Source organism: Giraffa tippelskirchi, chromosome 12, assembly GCF_054371585.1.
Source record: "Giraffa tippelskirchi isolate mGirTip1 chromosome 12, T2T-mGirTip1v1.2.pri, whole genome shotgun sequence".
NCBI classification, from domain to species: Eukaryota; Metazoa; Chordata; class Mammalia; order Artiodactyla; family Giraffidae; genus Giraffa; species Giraffa tippelskirchi.
Window position 1 is genome coordinate 86,687,329 of NC_137286.1, and position 13,315 is coordinate 86,700,643.

General features: G+C 45.8%; 1 long non-coding RNA gene and 1 other non-coding gene across 2 annotated transcripts in view; one reads left to right on the top strand and one right to left on the bottom strand.

Moving 5' to 3' along the window:
• Window positions 1–618: 618 nt before the first annotated feature.
• TRNAE-UUC (transfer RNA glutamic acid (anticodon UUC)) lies at window positions 619–690 on the bottom strand. Its single transcript has one exon. It is a non-coding gene; the product is annotated as a tRNA-Glu (tRNA).
• A 1,300-nt stretch (window positions 691–1,990) lies between these two features.
• LOC145528680 (uncharacterized) overlaps window positions 1,991–13,315 on the top strand; it is a 40,090-nt gene continuing 28,765 nt past the window's right edge. The window contains exons 1-2 of the long non-coding RNA XR_014070545.1: window positions 1,991–2,166; window positions 5,240–5,284. This is a non-coding gene — a long non-coding RNA (uncharacterized LOC145528680). The remainder of the gene's footprint in view (window positions 2,167–5,239; window positions 5,285–13,315) is intronic.

Sequence of the window (13,315 nt, forward strand, 5' to 3'; positions counted from 1 at the left end):
CATTGCTTCACTCCTCAATATGTGTAATAATATGATTTTCTCTTTTCCTTTCTCCCCCCTCCCCCCAAGATAACTGCTTTAGTGAGCTTTTGAATCAGAAAACACAAGAGATTGTACTCTGAACTCCTCTGCCCTCAATAATATGACTTTCCTGAAAATCTTGCTGTCCTTCTCAAAGGAATGGCTTTAGGCAACTTAAAAGCCCATAATGTCCTACAATGTGTCTTGTCCTTTTTTTTTTTTTTTACAAAGAAGAGTACTTTTTGATCATTTGTTCCATATACACGGTACAAGGAGAAATTACGCAGAAAAACCAACTGAAACATCTATCTTGGCATGGGACCGGCTGACGCCCTGCTCCTCAGATTTAAAGACTTGTTTCAAAAGCAAACTCAGCACTCGTTCCAGTTACTTCCTTTCCGTTTGCTCCGGCCAGTCGCCCGGCTTTAAGTGGGCTGTACAACCATTCACTCTAGGGTAGACCCTGACTCTCTTCAGCTTCAATTTCTCCTGGGCGCTCTGAAATGGGGTTACAGCGCTTTCTAAAAACACCAGCCTTCCCCTAGTTTAGGGGTGTTTAAATTATTTTCGTTTTCAGCCAAAAAAGACATACTGGCGTTCCCACACCGGGAGTCGAACCCGGGCCGCCTGGGTGAAAACCAGGAATCCTAACCGCTAGACCATGTGGGAGACGACGAGTATCACCTCAAACCTAGACAAATTGAGTCCTTAGTCTCAGCTTCCTCTCGCCCCGCCCCTTGCAACATCCGCTCACAGACCTGCCTCCGCGCATGCGGAGCTGCTTTACGGCCGGCGCCCCGGCCTTCCGCGCCCTGAAGAGGCGGCGCTCGAATCTCTGCACGTTCGCGTCCTTTATGATCTCATCCGGTCTCCTGATTCTAGACACCGCGTCTACGCCTGTGTAGATTCTAAATTGATGAGTCATTATTCATAATTCCTCAGGAGAAGCCGGCGAGTACTAAAGTGCTGGCACTGCTTTGGGTGAAGACGTAAAATCGCTTCCACAGAGGCCGGCGTGTGCTGGACGCCGGGGCCCCTGCGAGGCAGCCGCCGGGAGCGCCGCGACGCGCCTGGGTGCCTCCCACCCTCTCGCCCGGCTCGCCGAGCTCCGGGCAGACCCGAGTGTCCCGGGCACTCGGGGGTCTGCCTTTCTCCCCTCCGCGCCGTACAGGGCCGCACGCAGGCCCCATCCCGTCCCAGAAATTTCCCCTTTCCTCTCAAGATACAGGACACGGGGCTGCCTGGAACATGACAGGTTCTGTTGACCCAATGGCAAAAAGCACAATTTGTGCCGTTGAAAGTGGGAGATGGTGGCTTGTGAACGTAGTTTTTAAAACCGGAGCGAGTCCCTCGTTGCAAGCAGGCATGAAGGATGGAGGGTCCCCGCGGTTTCCCCGCCGGGTCTCGGCTGGAAGCAGCATCTCGCCGGGCGCAGTTTTTCTGCCTCCATCAGCCCCGGGATGAGCAACCCCGTGTGGGAGAGCTGCGGTCCTGGTATTCTCGAGGCGGCTTCAACTACCCAGAAGTTGTTTGCACGAGCGCCCGACACTTTTGGAGCCCAATTTAAAGCCAGTTCTGGTTCTCATTTACTTCCTCCTCAATGGCAACCCACTCCAGTTCTCTTGTCTGGAAAATCCCATGGACAGAGGAGCCTGGCAGGCTGCAGTCCATGGGGTCGCTAAGAGTCGGACACGACTGAGCGACTTCACTTTGCCTTTTCCCTTTCATGCATTGGAGAAGGAAATGGCAACCCACTCCAGTTCTCTTGTCTGGAAAATCCCATGGACAGAGGAGCCTGGTGGGCTGCCGTCTATGGGGTCGCACAGAGTCGGACACGACTGAGGCGACTTAGCAGCAGCAGCAGCAGCATCCCCCACCTGCCAAAGGGTCTTAGAAGGTTCTCGCTCTCCCCTTCAGTGAGGCTGCCTAAGGCTTCCCTTGTGACGTTCGTCAGAGGGGAAATAGAAATGATTCTTACATTTGTTAACACGGAGGATGCTCCCTCAGAGGGAGTCAGCATCAAACACCACTGAAATGCAATGAAGCTCTGAAGGAAAATCACAACCTACTGACTGCAAACCTACTATGTGTGTTAGACACGTTCAAGTCTGTTTGCTCATTTCATCTTCGTAGTATTCCTATGTGGTAGGTCTCATGCGCGTCTTTGGGGGTTCTTCCTGTACCATTGTTTACATCTTTGAACAATTTCACTTGTTTGTTTTGCAATCAGTGAGACAGCTGCCTTCCTCTGGCGGACATCTGTTTCGGAACAGTAAAGAAAACTCTCCAAAACAAACCTCATCAACTACAGAATATCCCTCATCTGTGGTTCTCAGCCTGAGGTTCGAGAGTTCACATGTACCTTTCAGTTTTGTATTTCCACGTGGTAATTCTTTTTGAAAAGTATCTTACCAGTTTTAAAGATAAAAGTTCCCCTAGTAACCCATAAGACAGGCACCATCCTTAGGATATTACCAAACTAACTTTCTCTGGCCCCTTACTCTCCCCAATCTGAAATTTGTTCAGTTTTCCCCTTGTCATTGGATGAGAACTTGAGTAGTTACCCGGAAGCCCTATGGTGACTTTATTTTTATATTATTTTATTTTTATTTACTATTTTTATATTTATTTATATGGCTGTCTCCCACATGTGAGATCTAGTTCCCTGACCAGGGAGCCAACCTGGGCCCTGGCTGGGGTAGAGCAGCAATCTTAGCCCTGGACTAACAGGGAGGTTCCCCTATGGTCACTTTAAACAATAAAGCACAGTTCAGGACAGTATACTATTTAGCAACTCTGTCCTCATTCTAGATAGTTCTTTCCCACCATCCCAGCTTGGGCATGACTTCAGGTTAGGAACAGTGATGAGCTGGATCAGGCTCCTGCCAGCTCACAAGATCTTATTTTAACTTCTCTTTCTAACCCTGTATTCCTGACATCACATTGGTAGATGGCCATAGTGGAGAGTATTTACACCACAGAAATAGGCAGATGCTCCAAGGCAGGGCTTATTACTTTGGAGAGCTGGTGTACTGGTTCAAGAATAGTGAGCTGGTTAAATGGACTCTGGGCTAGTGTCTGTTGTCCAGGAAAGAGGGTGTGTTCTATTTCTCATTTCTTTCTTTGGCCTTCCTCCTATCGATGCTTCAAGGTCCTCCAAGATTGGAGTGTGTGGAGAGCATGAGAAAGGGAGACTGAAACTTCCTACTGGCCTGCTGCCACTAAAAGTCAGCTGCTTGCTTTCTGGGCCTGAACTCTTTTTCTCATGATTTTAGGGCTCTTTTCTCAGTGGTTCTCTGAGTCCACCTGAGGCTTCCTTGCTTGGACCCCTTGGACGGCGTCTCCCAGAAGGCTGGCAGTGGCCGCCCAGTGTAGGTCTTACACCAGTGACACCAGGAGGACCATTGCCTTTGTTTAACTGCAGATTCCCAGGCCCACCCAGAGCTCCTAAATGAGAACTTCTAGGAGCAGGGCCTGGGAGTCTGAATTTTAACAAGTACACCACCCTCCTCCTACCAAATGACTCAGATGCCACCAGAGCTTGAGAAACGCTTACATGACCCTAAGTTCCCTTCAACCTCTAAAAGGCCATGACCCCTGAAGCACAATTTCCATCATTTCCTTTTCCTGCTCAAAAACCTGAGAGGGGGAAAACAAATGACTCCTAGTTGCTATTTTTGTTGTTTAGTTGCTAAGTCATGTCCAGCTCTTTGGGACCCTATGGACTTTAACCTGCCAGACTCCTCTGTCCATGGTTTTTCTCGGGCAGGAATACTGGAGTGGGTTGTCGTTTATCTTCAGGAGATCTTCCCAACCTCGTGGTCGAACTTGAGTCTCCTGCATTGGCAGGCAGATTCTTTACCACTCAGCCACCAGGGAAGGCCCGATTCCCTGTTGAGTAAAATCTATAAATTCCCTGGCCAAGCCTTCCCAGCTTCCTATAACCCAGCCCTCACATAACCTGCTAATATTACCCTCCCACGCCTGCGCTTCAGCGATCACGTGCCGGTCACCCTGCTTTCTCTGTCCCAGCTGCCCTTCGTGCTGTCCTGCCCCGATCCCTTTGTGCCATTTCACTCTGCACCTTCCCTACTCGTCCTTCCTCATCTGACCCCAACTCCAAGGCCAGCTCAACCCCCAAAAAGCCACCTCAGGGCTGTGGGTTCATTTCCTCTGAATCTCAAAGCACAGGGCTCTAAAAAATGGTGACATAGGCTTGTGCCTAGCCACACTTATTATTTAAGTTATTTAATAGGAAAGTCCATGAATAAAAATCAGATTCCATAATCCCCCTGGGAACCCAGTCCTGCAGTCACTCCTTCTGCCAAGTAGTCCTTCCTTTTATCTAACTTAAATACTTCCTGCTGTACTTCTGTGTGAAAGCTGCCTCCTTTTAACCAACAGTATGAACAAAATGTTCCTGGGAGAAGGGAAAAAACACACATTTTTGAAGTTTAGCCAGACCAGTAAGTGAGCTGAATTTCTTTAGTTCCACACACACACACAAAAAAGCCTCCTTGTTGACAGAAGGAACCGCTATTCCTGTTCCCATGCAGCTAAGGCTGACTCTCCCTGGGCAGCTCTCCCATTTCATCCACCATTTGATACATTTGATCCTGGAAAAAAGCCCCAAATACATTCTACTTGCCGGGCATCTAGATTAACCAAAGCGGAGAGTGCAATTCAGGTCCCCTGCCTGCCAGTCATTTAGGAGCTCGGATGGTTTCCATTTCAGCGGGCCCAGGAGTCACCCTTTATAAGGGCATCGAAAATAAATGCCAATTAAGTTCCACTCTCCCAAGGAGAGCTCTGGCGGGCATAGACCCAGCCTATGGCATTAAGTTAACCTCAAAGCTCTTTTGGGTAACAGCACCTGCCCCTGCTGACCAGTTGGGGTGAGTTAATCTTCATGGCCTAACATTTGGTTCAGTTTCTAAAATTGGACTTGAACTCAGGAGGCCACTGGGATAACAGAGCTTCCTCGGGGCTTTTTTTAGGTTATATAACCCTGCCCTTCACCTCCACCCCAAGTCTAGTATCTCTTACTCATGCTAGGACCCAGGACAAGTACCCTTGAACCCCCGAAACTGGGTTAGGTCTTGTTGTGTGGGCCCACCCCGTCAGTCAGTGGGCTGGATGAATTTCCCCGCCTCTCTCTCCAGGGCAGATGTTAAGCTCCTGATGGCACAGTCTGGGTCTCACTCTGTTGTCTCCCCAGATTCTTGGCACAGTGCTTGGCAAGAAGAAGCTCTTCCTCAGACAGGTAAAAATACCTCCACAGCGTGGTATCCTTCCTGCCACATCAGCCATACACTCGGCAGATGTTTAAGTGGTCACCTACCTGATTCATTCATTGATTTAGTAATCAATCCATCCGTCAATCCCAGGGGAATAGTCTCGGTTTCGACCCAGCACCCGAGGGGAAAGCAACTGACTACAAGTCCTGCTGGGCTGTGCTAAGTCGCTTCAGTCGTATCGAACTCTTTGCGACCCCATGAACTGTAGCCCGCCAGGCTCCTCTGTCCATGGGATTCTCCAGACAAGAATACTGGAGTGGGCTGCCATGCCCTCCTCCAAGAGATCTTCCCAACCCAGGGATCGAACCTGCGTCCCTTACATATCCTGCATTGGCTGGCAGGTTCTTTACCACTAGCACCACCTGTGAAACCCAAAGTTATTTTATATATATATTTATTCATTCAGATATTGATTAATTAAATTCTCACTTATGCTAACTACTAATCTAAAAGTCACATGGCAATGATTAGAATGAAATAAGCCTTCCACATTCACAATCCAAACAAAATACACTGGTTCAGTATAATAAAGGCTGGTGTAACAGCATCTCATACGACAGTACTCCTTACCTAGATCTAGAATGACTCCTGGAATACCTTAAAACTTAGTTATCCACCATGAAAGATTGGTATGGCATGAGCTTTTATCCAGTTCATGGTACCAGACTATAAACAAATTCCATTCAATTAATATAAATGGATTCTGAAAAAATAAGTCTATTATTGGAAACTTTCAAATAAATGGTCCAAGTCAGTCACTGCCATTTTATTCTATTTTTATTTTATTTTTTTATTTTTATTTTTTGGTCACACTGCAGAGCAGGTGGGATCTTAGTTCCCTGATCAAGGATCCAGCCCAAACCCCCTGAACTAGAAATGCAGATTCGTAAGCACTGGAACGCCGTGGAAGTCCCAGTCACTGCTACTTTAAAAGTGAAAATTCGTGGACTAGAGCTCTCTACTGAGATATTTATCCAACTTACCTGGGTCCAAATTCTGGCTTCTAAAAGAACAGTCGGGGGCGGGGGGGGGGGGGAGTGCATAATTTGTAAACACCAAATCGTAAAAGTATAAAACTACTCTTGTTAATTTTGTAAATTCTGAGCCTTTGCTCTTGATTCTCTTTATGTCTTCTGAAATCCTCCCTTGGGTACAAAAACCCATCACTTCAATGGAACTCAGTTAAGAGCCAGAAAGAATACAAATAATAAAACCACTTCTCATTTACATCATGCTTCACAGGTTATAAATCAGCTCATAGACAATGAACTCATGTGGCTCACAAGTTAAGGGTGAGATATAATCAAACATCTGTGGTGTTCTATCTTAAAAGATATCGGTCATTATCAGGGTGGGTCAGACATGGGAATTTACACAAGCTTTGTGACAAGGCCATAAAATCGTATGTAATCTAATAAAGTTGCAATGGGCTTATCTCCCTGGATCATCTGAATATGTTTCCTCCTGCCTCCACTTAATGTACCCCACAAAATAGCCCCATGCTGCCAAGTAATAATACAGGAGTTCCAAGTCAGCTGTCCTTGGCTGCTCCCTTCACTGACCTAGAGAAAGATATTAAGTTCAAGGTAATGCTGGATACTCCTGAGGCAATTGCCCAGCTGTCTCCAGGAAATGAATCGTTCCCTCCTCCCACCACCTAACCTCTAGTCAAACAGGCTTTTAAAATCCCCGTGCTAGTTCTCTCTCTCCTCTGCTCAAAACTCAACATTCAAAACACTAAGATCATGGCATCCGGCCCCATCACTTTATGGCAAATAGATGGGGAAACAATGGAAACAGTGACAGACTTTATTTTCTTGGCTCCAAAGTCACTGCAGATGGTGACTGCAGCCATGAAATTAAAAGATGCTTGCTCCTTAGAAGAAAAGCTATGACTAACCTAGACAGTGTATTAAAAAGCAGAGACATTACTTTGCTAACAAAGGTCCGTATAATCAAAACTATGGTTTTTCCAGTAGTCAGGTATGGATGTGAAAGCTGGACCATAAAGAAGGCTGAGCACCAAAGAATTGATGCTTTTGGACTGTGGTGTTGGAGAAGACTCTCAAGAGTCCCCTTGGACTGCAAGGAGATCAAACCAGTCAATCCTAAAGGAGATCAATTCTGAATATTCATTGGAAGATTGATGCTGAAGCTGAAGCTCCAATACTTTGGTCACCTGATGCAAAGAGCTGACTCATTAGAAAAGACCCTGATGCTGGGAAAGACTGAAGGCAGGAGGAAAAACAGATGACAGAGGATGAGATGGTTGGTTGGGATCACTGACTCAATGGATATCAGTTTGAGCAAGCTCCAGGAAATGGTGAAGGACAGGGAAGCCTGGTGTGATGCAGTCCATGGGGTTGCGGAGTCGGACATGACTGAGCGACTGAACAATAAAGCCACTCTGTGATGCTGGGGCATCACTCTGTAGCCATGTTACCCTCTCCAGCAGGCTCCCTGTTTGGCTCTGCCAATAGGGGGCCCTAGAGGAAGACTGGGGAGCTGCTTCCAGTTTCTGAGGGTGACCATGGAAGAAGTGAAAATGTTAGTTGCTCAGTCGTGTCCCACTCTCTCAACCCCATGGACTGTAGCCCACCAGGCTCCTTTATCCATGGGATTTCCCAGGCAAGGATGGGTAGCCATTCTACTGGAGTGGGTAGCCATTCCCTTCTCCAGGGGATCTTCCCAACCCAGGGATGGAACCTGGGTCTCCCACATTGTAGGCAGATTCCTTACCGTCTGAGCCACCAGGGAAGCCCCATGACCATACTGTAATTCATCTTAGCAGCAACTGTTGGTTCCAGTAGCAGCAGTTGCTTCCAATGTTTCCAGAACCAACACAACACCACCTCCCCTCCCTGCTCAGAGACACCAGCATTGATTGGCCAGCATGGCCTCAGCAGAGGTGGGAATGCCAGCTTCACAGTCTCCCTTTTCAGCTTTTGAAGAACCAGGACCAACAAAGCAGGATCTCCTCCAGGCCAGAGGTCTCAGTCAGGGCGCAGCACCAAGCTTCTAGGTTTCAAAAATCCCAGCCTCTTCCTTGTATTAACCCAACACTAGGGATGATCACTATTTCCTATAATTCTTACCTCTATGGCACCTATGTCCTGTCTTTGCCTTTCTTCTTTCCTAATACCTGGCTAACCATTTTTTTTATAGTAAGTTCACTACTAAAGGCTTCCCTGGCTTCCCCCAAACTCCTGGACTGGAGAGAAAGGGCTTTCTGCTCATGGCAACAGTACAACCAAGTGTCGGCATCCCCATTATTTTTCAAGCCCCAATTCTCACAAGACATTGACAACAGGACTAGGTGACACCTGTACAAGCAGTGGGTTGAGTCAGAGGAACCCTGAGTTTAGGGAACCTAGATATTTTTATAATGTGCAGTAAGCAAGTCTGCCCCATGCTTTAGAGAGACAACATGTCTTTTCAAGGCTGGTTGCTATTGCAAGATCCTTGAAAAAGGAAACTTTTCATAAGAGGCCCTAGAAGTACCATCTTCCAACATTTATCTGAAGCTTGCGTGTAAACACAGAGCAGGGACAATTAGTTGAATAACTGAATTGCTTACATTTCCACACCAATGATTTATAAGGACTTAGAATAGTTGAGTCTTTGAACCAGGGCTCCCCTTTCTTATTTAGTGGCATTATGCCTCTCTGAATCTAGATTTTTCTAAATTGTTGCTATTCAGTTACCCAGTCATGTCCTGCTCTTTGCAGCTCTATGGACTGCAGCATGCCAGGCCTCCCTGTCGCTCACCATCTCCCGAAGTTTGCTCAAGTTCATGTCCACTGCATCGATGATGCAGTCATCTCGTCCTCTGATGCCCTCTTCACCTGCCCTCAATTTTTCCCAGCATCAGGGACTTTTCCAGTGAGTCAGCTGTTCGAATCAGTTCAGTTCAGTTCATTTCAGTCAGTTCAGTCGTTCAGTCGTGTCCAACTCTGCAACCCCATGAACCGCAGCACACCAGGCCTCCCTGTCGATCACCAACTCCCGGAGTTTACCCAAACTCATGTCCATGGAGTCGGTGATGCCATCCAACCATCTCATCCTCTGTTGTCTCCTTCTCCTCCTGCCTTCAATTTTTCCCAGCATCAGGGTCTTTTCAAAAGAGTCAGCTCTTTGCATCAGGTGGCCATAATATTGGAGTTTCAGCTTCAACATCAGTCCTTCCAATGAACCCCCAGGACTGATCTCCTTTAGGATGGACTGGTTGGATCTCCTTGCAGTTCAAGGGACTCTCAAGAGTCTTCTCCAACACCACACTTCAAAAGCATCAATTCTTCGGCACTCAGCTTTCTTTATAGTCCAACTCTCACATCCATACATGACTACTGGAAAAACCATAGTCTTGACTAGATGGACCTTTGTGGACAAAGTAATGTCTCTGCTTTTTAATATGCTGTCTAGGTTGGTCATAACTTTCCTTTCAAAGACTAAGCGTCTTTTAATTTCATGGCTGCAATCACCATCTGCAGTGATTTTGGAGCCCCAAAAAATTAAGTCTGCCACTGTTTCCCCATCTATTTGCCATGAAGTAATGGGGCCGGATGCCATGATCTTAGTTTTCTGAATGTTGAGCTTTAAGCCAACTTTCTCACTCTCCTCTTTCACTTTCATCAAGAGGTTCTTTAGTTCCTTTTCACTTTCTGCCATAAGGGTGGTGTCATCTGCATATCTGAAGTTATTGATATTTCTCCCAGCAGTCTTGATTCCAGCTTGTGCTTCATCCAGCCCAGTGTTTCTCATGATGTACTCTGCATATAAGTTAAATAAGCAGGGTAACAATATACAGCCTTGAAGTACTCCTTTTCCTATTTGGAACCAGTCTGTTGTTCCATGTCCAGTTCTAACTGTTGCTTCCTGACCTGCATACAGGTTTCTCAAGAGGCAGGTCAGAGGGTCTGGTATTCCCATCTCTTTCAGAATTTTCCACAGTTTATTGTAACCCACACAGTCAAAGGCTTTGGCATAGTCAATAAATAAAACAGAAATAGATGTTTTTCCGGAACTCTCTTGCTTTTTCGATGATCCAGATGACCAAATACTGGAGTTCCAGCTTCTAAATTAAATTTTCTAAATTACAGGATATCAATCCCTTTTCTCATTAACATGGAAGTAATTTGAACATATAAATGTTAGTCGAGTCTTTTCTGACCGGTAACTAAACCATCCTGTCCCTAGAAAGTGATCACACTGTCCAAATGTTACCTATTATATGATTTAACGATATAGAGAGGACAGTCATTATTTGTAAGTAAAGTAGCCCTGGGGGTTATGTTCCAAGATCCCCAGTGGACACCAGAAAGCATGGATAGTACCCAACCTTATAAATACTGTTTTTTCCTATATACACATACCCACAATAAATTTTAATTTATAAATTAGGGACAGTAAGAGATTAGCATCAGTAACTAAATAATAAAATATAACAATCTTAACAATATACTGTAATAAAGGTTACGTGAATTTGGCCTCTCTCTCACAGTATCGTATTGTACTGTACTTGCCCTCCTTCTTGTGATGATGTGAGGTTCCTGGCCTGGGCAGGACAAAGTAGGACAGTGTGGGACTTCATGCTACTCAGAGTAGCACCCAACTTAAAACTCATGAATTATTTATTTCTGGAATTTTCATTTAATATTTTTGGACTGCGGTTGACCACACGTAACCGAAACCACAGAAAGTGGAAAAGGAGGGACTACTGTAGCTGGAAATCACCTTACTCACCCCTGGTACCACCCATCCTCAAAGACCACCTTAAGAGATTTAGTTTGAGCATGAAATTGCTTTCTGCTGTTTTTCCTTAATATAGAGCTGAGGAAATCTGTCTTCTAGCTATAGATATCTTTACAGTACACTTTGGCTTTTAGAATCTTGTTGCTTAGACGCTCAGTCGTGTCTGACTCTTTTTGCAACCCTGTAGACTGTAGCTCCCCAGGTTCCTTGGTCCATGGGATTCTCCAGGCAAGAATATTGGAGTGGGTTGCCATTTCCTTAGAGGAAAGTAATGCCCTAGATAGTAATAGACTAAAATTCTTGACCTCCTAGATCAATGTCAAGTGTGAGCTCATAGCTGATGCCTGACATATATAGGAAGCATTTGATAAATAGTAGTTGTACCGTCATGACTCTGGCAAATAACAGAAACCAAGTACATTGTGCAAAATAAAGAATTTATTATAACAGGGTGTCTTCTAGTAACCCAAGGCAGGAATGCAGCCTATTTTGAAATGCCCACCCTGCCTTTGCCTCTCTGGTTAATGTAACCGCATTCATTGTCATTCATTCAACTCCTACACACCACGCACAGTGTTTGCAGCTGGAACACAACTGGAAACACAAATGGATTTTTTAAAAAAAATTTTACAGTGTAAGTCTCAGAGCTTACAATCTAGTGGAGAGAGACAAATCAAATGATCACACAAGTAAATATAAAACCACAACTTTGGCAATGCTGAGAAAGGGAGGTACATGGTCTGAGTATGTGCAAAAGGAGGACTTGACCTACTTGTGGAGGTCAGGGAAGGCTTTCCTGAGGAAGTGAGGGCTGAGCAGAGATCCAAGTCAAAGCAAGCAATAATAAGATGTTAGGAGAAAGGGAAGAACTTTCCAGGCATGGAGGGGAGTAAAGGCCTCCTGGTAGGAGGAAGCATGGCTAGAGTTCCACGGCTGGAGAGCAGAGAGATCACGTGACCTGCCCAAGGTCACAATAAAACCAAGGTCAAAAATGGGGAATTTAGCCCAGATCTACACATTCCATTCTACTACCAAGCCGTCCTAGCCAACAAACATCACCTTCTTTCCACTCAGAACTTTGCATAGAGGGACTTCCCTGGCAGTTCGGTGGTTATGACTCTGTGCTTCCACTGCAGGGAACGTGGGTTCAATCCCTGGTGGGGGAACTAAGATTCCACAGCCTGGCCAAAAACCAAACAAAAACCACAAAACTTTTCGTAGAGACAGAGGTTCATCAGTTAACGCTCACGCCAAAGGATAAAAATGACCAAGTAGAACATGAACTGAGAACCTTGCCATAGAACTCAATTTGTTGTTTCCTTGTTGGGTTTGACCAGTCGGGGACTGGGGAGCCTTGGGGATAGTCTGTGTCGGTGGTACTCAAAAGTGTGGTCCCTGGGCCACTAGCAGCAGCAGCTCCTGGGAACTTAATAGAATCCTCAGGACCCATCAAGGGGTTTCCCTGGTGGCTCAGATGGTAAAGAACCTGCCTGCAATGAGGGAGACCCAGGTTTGACCCCCAGGTTGGTAATATCCCTTGGAGAAGAGAATGGAAACCCACTCCACTATTCTTGCCTGGAGAATCCCGTGGACAGAGGAGCCCGGCAGGCTACAGTCCATGGGGTTACAAAGAGTCGGACACGACTGAGCAACTAACACACACACAGAACCCACCAAAGACTGGTGAGTCAGAAACGTGGGAGGTGGATCCTGCAATCTGTATTGGAACAAGCAAGACATCATCCTGCAGGGGCTTCTAATACACAGAATGGTCTGCATGAGACATTTTCAAACCTGTCCAATCATCCCAATCACCTGAGGAACTTGTTAAAAATATTCCTGGGCTACACTTCCGTATCTACAAACACCAGAATCTCAGGGTGGGAACCTGTATTCAGGTGATCAGCCTGATGTGGGAGCCACTGGTTGACATCAAAGTAATATAGCATCTGACATGGTGAGCAATTAATCTTCATATGCCATTTTTCCTTGCTAGGTGATTAAGGGCAGTAAGTACCACAAGCTCCACAAGCTAAACTCGGTACATAATTTGATTAGTATCTTCTATCTTCTCAGCTCTTTGATTTTAAAACAGTACCTTTCAGAGATTTCTTCTTTTGACGCTTTTTGATGAATGTCTCCTTGTCTCAGTCTCATCATCATACCCACCAAAAACCACATGAGATCTAATAAGTGCTTACCAAATCCAAACACTGTTATCTTAGTTGTGGTCAAAAAACTATTTC